At 51.0% G+C, this 11,927-nt stretch overlaps 1 long non-coding RNA gene across 1 annotated transcript; it reads right to left on the minus strand.

Annotated features, from left to right (window-relative positions):
* Nucleotides 1–2,734: 2,734 nt before the first annotated feature.
* Nucleotides 2,735–10,577, minus strand: LOC122209786. Its single transcript, XR_006197753.1, has 3 exons — nt 10,143–10,577; nt 5,889–6,085; nt 2,735–3,828 (listed from the first exon to the last, which is right to left on the minus strand). It is a non-coding gene; the product is annotated as an uncharacterized LOC122209786 (long non-coding RNA).
* Between the last annotated feature and the right edge of the window lie 1,350 nt (nt 10,578–11,927).

Here is an 11,927-nt window from a genome sequence, read left to right on the forward strand (position 1 = left end):
ACGCAGGCTCCAGGCTCTGAGCTGTCAGCACAGAGCCCGATGTGGGGCTCGAACCCACGAACCGCAAGATCATGACCTGAGCCGAAGTCAGATGCTTAACCGACTGAGCCACCCAGGTGCACCCCCTCTTTTTTTTTTTAAATCAACATCAGCTCTAGCTTTGCTCCATCTCTGTCATCTTCCAGAGAAGAATAATTAAGATGCCCAATCACAGCATTACCCCTGACGCCTGAGAGCATCCAATCCAGAGCAAACCTTGCTTTCTTGAGCCCCCACCCCCACACCAAATCTAAACCTCCATCCTGTACTCGGTCCTAACTGAGATGGCCTAGGGTTCCTGGTAGTGTGTGCTCACCCTTGTTGCATCAAATTAACAGACCCGATTTTGTTTCATCCACAGTGTGCTCCCGGTGGCCACAGCTTGAAGGACAGCATGGGCTTCACGGCCGTGGGACCTGCGTGGTCCACAGGGCTCTGCACTGAGAAGGACCTCGCACTTGGTTTAATGCTGTGTGGCCACCATATTGAAATCCTTAATTTTTGAACGAAGGGCTCCTGGTGTTCATTCTTCACTGGCTCTTGCAAGCTCTGTAGCTGGTTCTGCTGAAGAGCATTGACAGTGGCTAATGACAGGGTCCTTGTGGTAGAGAGAGTGACGAGTGGGTGGATGTGGGACCTTTTGGCCCGTACACGTAGGACTGGCTGCTAGTTGGGATTTGAGTTGAGGAATGCAAAGAAGAGAGAGAGAAAACTCCGAATTTTCTCCTGGGCTGGGAGTGCCCTTTACCAAAATGGGAAATATTGGGTGGTCAAATCAAGCAGGTTTTGCAGTGGGTGAGGGGTTGGGTCAAGAGTCTTGATCTGGTGAAAATACACTTCTGATCGATTGATCGTACATTAAGAATAGGCATGCAATGTTACATTTTAAAGATTGGTAACTCAGTGTTGCACTACAGTTTTGCAAGATATTACCATAAGGCAGGAAGGAGGGGAGAATGGAATAAAGGGGACATGGGATCTCTCCATATTATTTCTTACAACTGCATGTGAATCTACAATTATCTCAAAATTAAAAGTTTAATTAGAAAAATTGGTGACCCAGAAAATCAGGATGTGAACGGATTGATAGGCGGCTCCAGGCAGGTGTTACTCATTTGTATTCATAAGTTCTTAAATCTGCAAGGGGCTTGGGGGCAGCTCACACAGGGGACGCGGTGATGGGGCCGTACGTGGTGTCAGAAGGGCCAATGGTGGCCACTGTGGCACCTGAGTGTCCTTCCTGGTGTCTCAGTTGGGGGCTCATCTCTCCAAGGCACTGCCAGTAGACCGAGGAAAGTTCTTTGAGGAAAGTGACCTGGGCGCTCGGCTCCTCTATCAGTCTCCGGTCACTTCAGCAGCAGGTGGGCCTGGGGTGCTTTGGGCCTGGACACCGTGAGGAGGAATGGAGGCCAGAATGGCTTCTGTTGGTCTCCACGTTTATGCTTCCATTTAGTTAGACTCAGGCTCCCAGGGGTGGGGGTGGGGGCAGCATCTCATCTTGATATTTGCAGATTTATTCACGGAACTCCCCACACATCTGGATGAGAATATATGACTTGCCCCCCAGAGGAAATAGTTAAATGAATCGCTAAAGCACAAAATGTTCCCGTAAAATTGCTTCCATATTTTATTAGACGCAGATGAGCATGAATTATTGTGAAGCCAACAGGAGGGTTTGCAAATTGGGTTCTTGCCTTTCCATAAACAGTTCTTCCACACCTAGATCATTATGGAAAGGCTTTAATGAATGTTGGCTTGTGATGGGGGCATTGAATAATTCATTCACCCGTCCACACATCCACCCATCCATTCATTCATCCATCCATCCGTCCATCCATCCAACATTTATTGGGCACCACTGTATGCCAGGTAATGCAAGCTAACCTATAGTTGCAGGTGCCATTTTCACTGACCCACTTCAAACGAGTCCTCTTGAGATAAGGTGACTTGGGGTTTGAATATCATGAGAGGTTCACTTTTTGGGGGGAAGGGCCCCCTTTCACATATCTCAGGGGGCCACTGGCCACACAGATTTTCTTTCACGTACCCTTCCACAGTTGAAAATGCTATTTGGGGGCGCCTGTGTGGCTCAGTCAGTTAAGCGTCCGACTCTTGATTTCGGCTCAGGTCGTGATCTCACAGTTCATGAGTTCGAGCCCCACATGGGGGGGTCTGCGCTGACAGTGTGGATTCCGCTTTGGATTTGCTCTCTCCCTCCCTCCCTCCCTCTGCCCCTCCCCTGCTCATGCTCTCTCACTCTCTTTCAAAATAAATAATAAACTTGGAAAAAAGAGAAAATGCTACTTAACCTTAAATTCCTCTTTCTTAAACACTGGCTCCTTGGTGTCAAGGTGTGAAATTTCTTGGAGGAAGAATGGACACAGTTGTGAAAACCTGGCTTTGAACTGATTGGCTTCTCACATTCTGTGTGGCTCTGCCGAATTGATCCCAGCTGGGTGCCCGAAGGGGTCTGCTTTCTGCTTGGAATGCCTGGCTCGGGGCAGGGAGCAGGGGTGGGGGTGGTGGGGACTGGGGATGAGAGGACACGCACCATTTCTCTTCCTCTGTCTGGAAGTTAAGCACAACAGTGTGGCTTGTAGGATTACTGGGAACCTGAGCAACCGGGGAACCATTCCCACGCTCCCTTAGTCACCATGGGAGGAGGCGGGCAAGGGGAGTAGTTTCTCTGCTCGCCTTGGTCTGAGCTGGACACGGGAGTGGTGGCTGCCCGTGACGTGGTCTGGCAGGTGCCAGCTCAGTGGAGAGCTGGGTCCCAATGGGGTGAGGACTTCTAGGGTTGTTGGGGGCACTGCGCGCCGTCATTCGGTGGCGGGGTGGGGTGTGGGGTCTGCCCCCAGGAGGGTTTCTTGAGGAAAATCAACAAGTGGGAAGGACCCCCAGACGTGTCCCCTGTCGCACGGAAGCCCTTTACCTTGTGGGCATAGAAACAGCTCGGAGAGACCAATAATGCGTCCAAGATTACCCGGTGAGTGGTGGAGACTGGGTTTAACTTGCTACACTCCCCTGCACCACGGCTCCCCAGACAGGGACTGTGTGTTGATCCCTTTTCAAAGGCAAAAAGGTGTTGTGAAAAAATGTTTCGGGAGACATCTGTGAGGAGACGGCCGGGCAGAGAAAGATGCTTCTCGCTGCATCTGTTTTCAGGTGAGTTAAGGTGTGGAGAAGAATGACCGGGCAAAGTCTGGAAGCATCTTCTCCCATCTGAAGGCCGCAGTCCATGACCAAGCTGGGCAGACACAGTGGTCACCCTCTTGATGACAAATAGTGGGTGCCTGGGTTGCTCAGAAACTCGGGAAACCGAGTTGTTAGAAACGGGCATTCAAACTAAATTCTCCCGTTGTCCAGAGGGCTCAGGGAGCAGATGAATGGGCGGGAAGGAGGAGGAGCTGTCTGCTTCTTGTCAACTGAATGCTTCTCAGAAGCCCTTTTGGTTCAAACTTTCAAATTACACTGGGGAAAAAAAAAAAGATCTCTAGAACGTCTACTTTGGTAAATAGCGAAAGATAAATACAGGATCCTGTGGTGTTTCTGGGTCAGGGTTTTTACTTGTGAAGTCTCAGCGTGGTGTTCTGGAAACGCCCTGGTCTCAGCATCAGAAGACCCAGGCTGAGGGTGGGCTGGTCTGCTGGCTGTGTGACTTTCGGCAGGTCACAATGCACTAAGTCTTTCCTTCATGACAGCAGAAGAGAGTAGCATTCGCTCTGTGGATGGTCCGAGGGTGTTGTAAAGCTCACACTGAATGAGCTTCTCACCTTGACTTCCAGATCCCTATGCAAACATAAATTGCTGTAATCAACCAGAGGGGAGAGGAGACAGGACCAAATGTCTTCTTTAAACCCAAGTTAGGCTTGCTTATTAGGTAGAGTTCTCCAGAAAAACAGAACCAATAGGATCGATCTATCTATCTATCTATCTATCTATCTATCTATCTATCTACCTACCTACCTACCTACCTACCAACCTATCTCAAAGGAGATTTATATAATGAGGATTTGGCTCATGTGACATGGAGGCTGAGAAGTCCCACTAACTGCCACCTACACGCTGGAGGCCCAGAAAAGCGGGTGGTATAGAAGATCAAATGAGAAGTGATATTCCAGCTCAAGCAGTGAGTCAGGAAAAAAGTAGCAAATCCCTCTTTCCTCCGTCTTCCGCTCTGTTCGGGCCCTCAGTGGATCAGATGAGGCCCACCCACACGGGAGAGGGCCATCTTCTTTCCTGAGTCCACACCTTCAAATGCGAATCTCATCCAGAAACACCCTCACAGATACTCCCAGAAATCACGTTTCATCCGGGCACCCCGTGGCCAGTCAAATTGACACATAACATTACATTGACATCACCATCTGGAAAGTTTCTTCTTCTCATTCATGAAACTGGAGGCACGGTCTTTGGCAGCTCGGCTCGTTTCCTGAGGCAGGGGAGGAAACGGGAGCTCCGGGGAGGCTGTCAGGGATGAGGATTCCAGACGCCAAAAGATGGGAAGGGCACGTGAGGAAACACCAATGTGCAATATTCTTTAAGAGTCATAGCATAGATCAAAATATCTTTCTTTTTTTAATTTGAGAGAGAGAGAGAGAGAGTGGGGGAGAGGGACAAAGGGAGAGAGAGAATCCTAAGCAGGCTCCATGCTCAGTGCAGAGCTGGGCACAGGGTTTGATCCCGCAACCCTGGGATGACGACCTGAGCTGAAATCAAGAGTCAAATATTCGACCGAATGAGCCACCCAGGCGCCCCAGATCAGAATACCCTTTTTTTTTTTTGAGAGAGAAAGAGAGAGGGCACAAGGGACAGAGAGAGAGAGAGAGAAAGTATCCCAGGAGGGGTAGAGAAAGAGAGAGAGAAGTGGGGCTCACCCAAAGCAAAGGTCAAGTTCACCCGAAGCAGGGCTCGTGTTCACCTGAATGGCACTCGAGCTCACTCAATGTGGGGCTTGAACTCACGAACCATGAGGTCATGACCTGAGCCAAAGTCAGATGCTTAACAACTGAGCCGCCCAGGGGCCCCAGAATATCTTTTGATAGTTTTTATGCAATGGGTGTGTTTCTTTGAAGATGATGCCACCTGGAGCCTCGAGATGGACTCGGATTGCTTTTAGACAGCTACCCTCAGGATCTGAGATCTAGGTTCTGTGTTCAGGTGCACCCCCTATTATACATAATCGCTCGGCATCTGAGCTATTGTATCATAAAGAATCTGACTGGTCTTTGTTCTCATCCCAGGAGGGAACTTCTAAATTCTTGGGATTTTCTGAGTTGATAGGAGTGTGTGTTATTCATGATGGCCTCCTTGGATGACACCTGAGTTTATGTTAATGAAATGGCTCAGGATGGGGGCTGGCCGAGCCAGAGAGAACACCCATGTGATTAGCAGACTGGAGCCTTGGGCCAATGATACCAGCTTGCTATGGTCCGAATGTTCGTGGCCCCCCCCAGTTCCTATGCTGAGATCCTAATTCTCAATGTGATGGTTTTAGGAAGTGGGGCCTTTGGGAGGTGACAGGGTCTTGAGGGTGGAGCCTCCGTGAACGTGATGGTGTCCTTATAAAAGAGACCCCACAGAGCTCCCTCGCCCCTTTGGCCATGTGAGGACACAGTGAAAAAACGGCCATCTCTGAACCAGATGAGACAGGAATCTGGTTCACGCCAGACGCAAGGCTGGGCGAAGCTTCCTGTTGTGCCAGAAGGTGACCTGCCCAGATTCCAAGGGGAGGGGGCGCAGAAGCCGAGTATTCAAGTCCCTCCCACACCTTGCCCGTGGCTCCTCATCTGACTGGTCCTGATCCGTATCCCTTATAATAACACTATAAGCAGGAGTATAGCACTTACCTGAGCTCTGTGAGTTATCCTAGCAAATTCCTAAACCTGATGGGGGTCATGAACCCCCCCTCCAGATTTGTGGCCGGTGGGTCAGAATTGCACGTGGCCTGGGGATCCCTGAGCCTGTGGCTGGTGACGGACGTGGGGGCAGTCTTGCCCTGTGGACTCCATGCTCATTCCAGGTGGTTAGAATTGCATCACGGTAGCTGCAGAGCCAAGAGAACAAACGCCATATCTTATTTCATCTTTTTTCAACCAAAAAATATTTTCCGAGAGCTTATTTTGTGTCAGGCATGGTGGTGGGCACACACATACCACCTCACCGTCGAATGTCATGTTCCCAAAGGAATTCGTGAAGCTTAGAATACCGCTAGTGTCAAAGGGGCGATGTTGTGAAAAACACACTGAGATCGGAATTACTATTTTTAGGAGGAGGCACAGATTTGGAGGGCCAGATTTCGATATAAATTCATTAAACCAAGGAAGTCTAAAAGCTTCGTGACGTTAAGGGCTGGGAAGTAATTTTCAGCCTTGCCTTAAGAGGTATCCCATTCGTGGGGTGCCTGGGTGGCTCGGTCGGTCGGCTCTTGATTTCCACTCAGGTCATGATCTCAGGGTCGTGGGATCGAACCCCGCATCGAGCTCTGCACTGAGCATGGAATCTGCCTGAGATTTGCTCTCTCCCTCTGTCCCTCTCCCCCATTTGCTCACTGTCTCTCTCTGAAAAATAAATAAATAAAGAGGTATCCCATTTGTGAAGAACTTAGAGTTGTTTCCCAATGGAGAACGGGAGCCTCACTCTGTCCCTAAGGTCTCCTGCGACGTGTCGGTTGTGGTGAGTTTGCCGTAGGGGGATCTCACACTGTGAGCTCAGGGTAAGCTGTCAGCAGGGGCATGAGGACATGGCATGTGGAGAGCAGGAGGAAGGGCTTGGGGACGTCCTGAGTCCTCACGGGGATGGGGGGGGGGGGCAGGCAGAGACGCACTGGTGGATGAGAGCCTGAAGATCCACATGGGAGGTGTTCCTGGCCTGGAAGCCAAGGTCTCGCTTCTGAGGTGGACAGTCTCTCGGTCCCACAGGAGCAACTGGCTGGGCTTCATTTGTCAAAGGCCATCTCAGCCGATGGGGAAAATGAGTCACTATGGACTCCCCCCCTTCCCCATCGTGGGCAGTTGAACGAAATTTGAACAAAATTTGGAGATCCAGGCATGGTGGGCCGGGTGTGTATGAGAACTTCCTGGAGGCAAGAATTGTTGTGAATACATTAGATTTCCTTACAAAATGAGGGTCTCCCGATTCTCACGGTGGCACTCACCAGAGTCGAGGATGGAAAAGAGCCCCTTTCAGCAGCCTGCAGGATCAGTGAAGAGGATGTGTGCTGAGCACCAGGCAGGCCTGCAGAAGTCACGCGGGTGGGCCCAAGCCTTTGAGGCAACCCAACAAGTCTCGTAGGGGGTGGGGTGGTCAGCAATCCCCTCAGAGGCAGCCGGGGCTGGAGGGAGGTATGAGGTCTCCAACAACTGAACAGAGTGGTAGGGTGGGTCAGGAGTGGCATTTCTGGGTGGTCTGACCTCCTACGCCCTGGTATTTCACAGACGCACCACTCAGGGGCTTTTCAGAAATCTGGGAGCGGGGATGGCCCGATGCCTTCTTCAGGCCTGACAGCAAGAAACACCCAGGAGCTGGGGTGCCTGGGTGGCTCAGTCGGTTGAGTGTCTGACTTCGGCTCAGGTCACGATCTCATGGTTCGTGGGTCCAAGCCCCGCGTCGGGCTCTGTGCTGATGACTCACAGCCTGGAGCCTGCTTCGGATTCTGTGTCTCCCTCTCTTTCTGCCCCTCTCCTGTTTGCACTCTGGCTCTCTCTCTCAAAAAATAAACATTAAACAACAACAACAAAACACCCGGAGGCCAATAGTCCCCCCCCCCCCCCCCCCCCACCAAGGGAAATGGCTGGCTGGCTGTGCCTCCCTCTTCTGACACCAGACACAGAGCCTGGAGGCTGGAGAAGAAATAGCTCCCTCAAGAGGTCTGATGCTTGGGAAATGTCAGACTCCCCGGGCTCTTCAACCCTCTGCGAGGAAATGCGAGGGGTCAGCCTGGTGGGGTCGGACAGCATCGCCAGAAGCCCCTGAGAGGAAGCGAAGATGTGTGCGTGCAAGCATGAGTCCGTGCAAGCATGTGTGTGCAGGTGTGAGTGTCCGTGTGTGAGGGTGAATGCGTGCCTGTGTACCAGTGTCTGATGAGTGTGCACGGGTGCTGTATGTTTGAATGATGTGTGTGTTTGTGTATGACCATGTGGGTCTGTGGGCCTATGTGTATGAGGGTGAATGTGTGCCTGAGAGGGAGCTCGTATGTGTGTGGCTGTGCGTGTGTGGCAGAGATCCTGATTCACTAATCTCCCAGGACGGGCTCATGCTCAGGACAAAGGAGAACTAAAGGGGCGTGTATTGGAGGAGGGTCAAAGGAAGGGGTGCAGGTGGATGGGAGGGACTCGGCCCCCCAGGAGGAAGAAAGGATGAGCGGCACAGAGAGTCACATGGATAAGCTGCAGAGATATTTTATTTTGTTTTTTTTACTGATTTTTTTTGAATGTTTATTTATTTTTTGAGAGAGAGAGAGAAAGAGAGAGAGACAGAGAATGAGCAGGGGAGGGGCAGAGAGAGAGGGAGACACGGAATCCGAGGCAGGCTCCAGGCTCTGAGCTGGCAGCACAGAGCCCGACGCGGGGCTCGAACTCATGAGCCATGAGATCGTGACCTGAGCCTAAGTCAGACGCTCAACTGACTGAGCCACCCAGGTGCCCCTACTGCAGAGATATTTTAGCAGATTCCAAGGGTGGGCAATCCTGGGGAGAGAAACAGATGTCTAGGGAGAATTCTAAGGAAATTTCCACGTGATGTTTGGTGCAACCCCCCGGCTTCCCGTGATGAATTCAGTTTTAAAGACCTACATTAGTACACTCTGCACAGTGACTGGTCTATGTGGACAGCCTGACATATTTGGGTTACACAAGGTAATAAGGGCCCAGTGGCCATCTCTCAGGGACATCCTGCTGTTTAAATCCCAAAGGACACTTAGAGAACCTGGATGTGGCTTTGTTGAAAGATAAGGCTTTGAAGGCCCATCAGGAAAGGGTAAGCCTCCGAGGAGAAACCCAAAGGAAAGGAGAGGAATCAGCACTCTCCCGAGGGAGCCAGGGGGAACATGGGAGCCATGCCAGGAACTGCAAAGACCCAGGATGTGAACAGCATTTGCATTAGAAAATCAAACTCACACCAGCTCCACCGTTAAATATTTCCTGACTAATGTGACTAAAAGGCCAGAGGCAGGAAGGCGTCAGCGTGGGTTTGATTTAGTGCTTCTAAGGTGTCATGGAGAGTTTCCTCCCATCTCTCTGCTCTGCCTTCTGCAACAAAAGCTTTATTCTCAGTCAGCTCCCCTTCATGGCTCCACATCATCTACCTCACTTCTTCATGCCCTGTCATCTGGACGGTGACGGGACTCTCTGTCCCGTATCTAAGCCTGAGATCCAACCTGACCAGACAGTAATGCCTGTGGCCAGGGAAATGGAGATGCCAATGGGCTTCTGTCCACTGAGACACCAACTGAGCCAGCCTGTGGTGGGTTGAGTTGCGTCCCCCCTTGATTCACATGTTGACGATCTAACCCCCAGGATCTAAGAATGTGACTGTGGAGACGGCGCCTTCAAAGGGGGTAATTAAGGTAAAAAGAGGCCACTGAATGGGTCCTGACCCAACAGGACTGGGGTCCCTATAAGAAGAGGCCATCAGGACACAGATATGCACAGAGGGATGACCATGTGAGGATACAGGGAGAAGACGGCCATCTCCATGCCAAAGAAAGGGGCCTCAGAGGGAACCAGCCCTGCTGAACCCTTGATCTCAGATATCCAGCCTCTAGAACTGCAAGAAATACATGGCTGATGGTTAAGTCCCCCATCTGTGGTACTTCATCAGGGCGGTCCCTGCAAACATTAGCACACCTCCTCTAGACCTGGGGTGGATTCATTTCCCCAGAGCACATGGACCACATCAGGCAAGATGGGTGGCCAAATGGGAATCTGGGTTCTGTTAGGAAGAGGGACCCAGAGTAGATCCCACAAATGCACCCACCCCCATGACAGAGGAGTAGAAACACTGAAGAATTCCATCCTAAGAAACACTGGGTCCGGTCCGTTAAACCCCAAGATTCTGAAACCCCCACCATTTGTTCTGGGCCCCCGGCACTCTGGGATGCTCACGTGGGTGTCTGGGGAGCAGGATTCAGGGAGTCTGTCACTGTCCTCCAGGCGAGGCACTGAGTCGATCCTACCCTGCTCATTGCTCAGTCAGTCCTGGGGGGCTCTCTTGTTTTATTGCTCTTCGTCTTTCCCTCACAGATCTCCAGTCCCTGCTCCCATGGCCCTCCTTCTGGTTGGTGCCTCGGATGTCCCGCGAATCTTTGAGAAGATTTGGCTTCGTGTACATGAGCATTTAAACGTGTGCACATAGTGGGCTCTCCATCTTGTGTCTTTGTTGTCTTTTTTTAACTCAGCACCAGATGTTAAGACCCAATGACGTTGTTTGTAGGTCTATACTTCTTCTGATGGCCATGTTGTGTTCCAAGGCAAGTATGTGCTGTGATTCCTCTTTTCTCCAGGGCGGGAGGACACGGGGTGCCTTCCGTTCCCTTCAGGCTCCCCTCCACCCTCTCCTCCTGCTCTGTGCCCAGCGGGATGCCTCATATGAACCCAACAATGGGCTCCTTGCTCTCTGGCTTCTGATTCGGTGTGGCCAAAGAGAAGTCCCAAGAGGGGCTGAGGGGGTGAGTGGACAGGGGGGCAGGGCATTTCTTTCTGGGGATCCCTCTGGCAGCAGACCCATAGCTGGCTGGATCCTGCTTGTCCACACAATGCTTGGCCAAACCCAAATGGCCTCGGTATCATCTCTGCTGCTCTGAACCTGGGGCTTCTGCATTATCTCTGGGGTTTCCCTGTCCCCACACTTTTGTAAACAGTCCCTTTATAAATTAACCCTCCTCAAAGGATCCTGATTTGGGCATGCCATCTGTTTCCTGCTAGGACTCTGAGGGATCCAGCCTGGGTTCCCTCCACAACATGTCATCTCCAGCAGGGTTATGATGGGTGTCCTGGTGCGGGTCCCCTCCTGGGGTGTGTGGCCCCAACGTGAGAGGCAGCCCTCTGGAACAGAACCAGACACCTCACTTCATCAGTGCTGTTCGGCCCGCTATGCTGGAGAACTCCCAGTGTTCCCTGTCTTCATCCACATTTAATATCCTATTTGGTATCCTATTTTCTGATAGCTGTCAATCTGGTGGATAAAATTGGTATCCGCATCTCTGTTTTTTTCTTTTTTAAGTTTATTTATTTTGAGAGAGAAAGAGAGAGAGAGAACAGGGGAAGGGCAAACAGAGAGGGAGAGAGAATGAATCCCAAGCAGGCTCTGTACTGACAGTGCAGAGCCCAAGATGGGGCTCAAACCCACAAACCAGGAGAGATCATGACCTGAGCCAAAACCAAGAGTCGGACGCTTAACAGACTGAGCCACCCAGAAGCCCCTGCATCTCTGTTTTCATTTACTTGTTGGCTACCTGGATTTTGCCTTTGCCTGTTCATGACTTTTATTACATCTGAATGTTTTGGTCTTGTGCCTTGGTTCTATTGAAACATACTCTGGGGGTGGGGGAGAGGGTGGGGAGGGCGGGGGGATTACCCAAGCTATGAAATATGACTTCCTTGTGTATTTGATAAAATAAAACATTAAAACAAGATGGGAGGGGCCTATTCATAAAATAAGTAATTCACACAAAAAACTATTACTTTTAGGGGCGCCTGCGTGGCTCAGTCGGTTAAGCATCTGACTCTTGGTTCCGGCTTAGGTCATGATTTTACGGTTCGGGAGTTTGAGCACCTATGTTGGCTCTGTGCTGACAGCTCAGAGCCTGGAGCCTGCTTCGGATTCTGTGTCTCCCTTTCTCTCTGCCCCTCCTCTACTTGTGCTCTGTATCTCTCTCAAAAATAAATAAA

This window comes from Panthera leo, chromosome E3, assembly GCF_018350215.1.
Source record: "Panthera leo isolate Ple1 chromosome E3, P.leo_Ple1_pat1.1, whole genome shotgun sequence".
NCBI classification, from domain to species: domain Eukaryota; kingdom Metazoa; phylum Chordata; class Mammalia; order Carnivora; family Felidae; genus Panthera; species Panthera leo.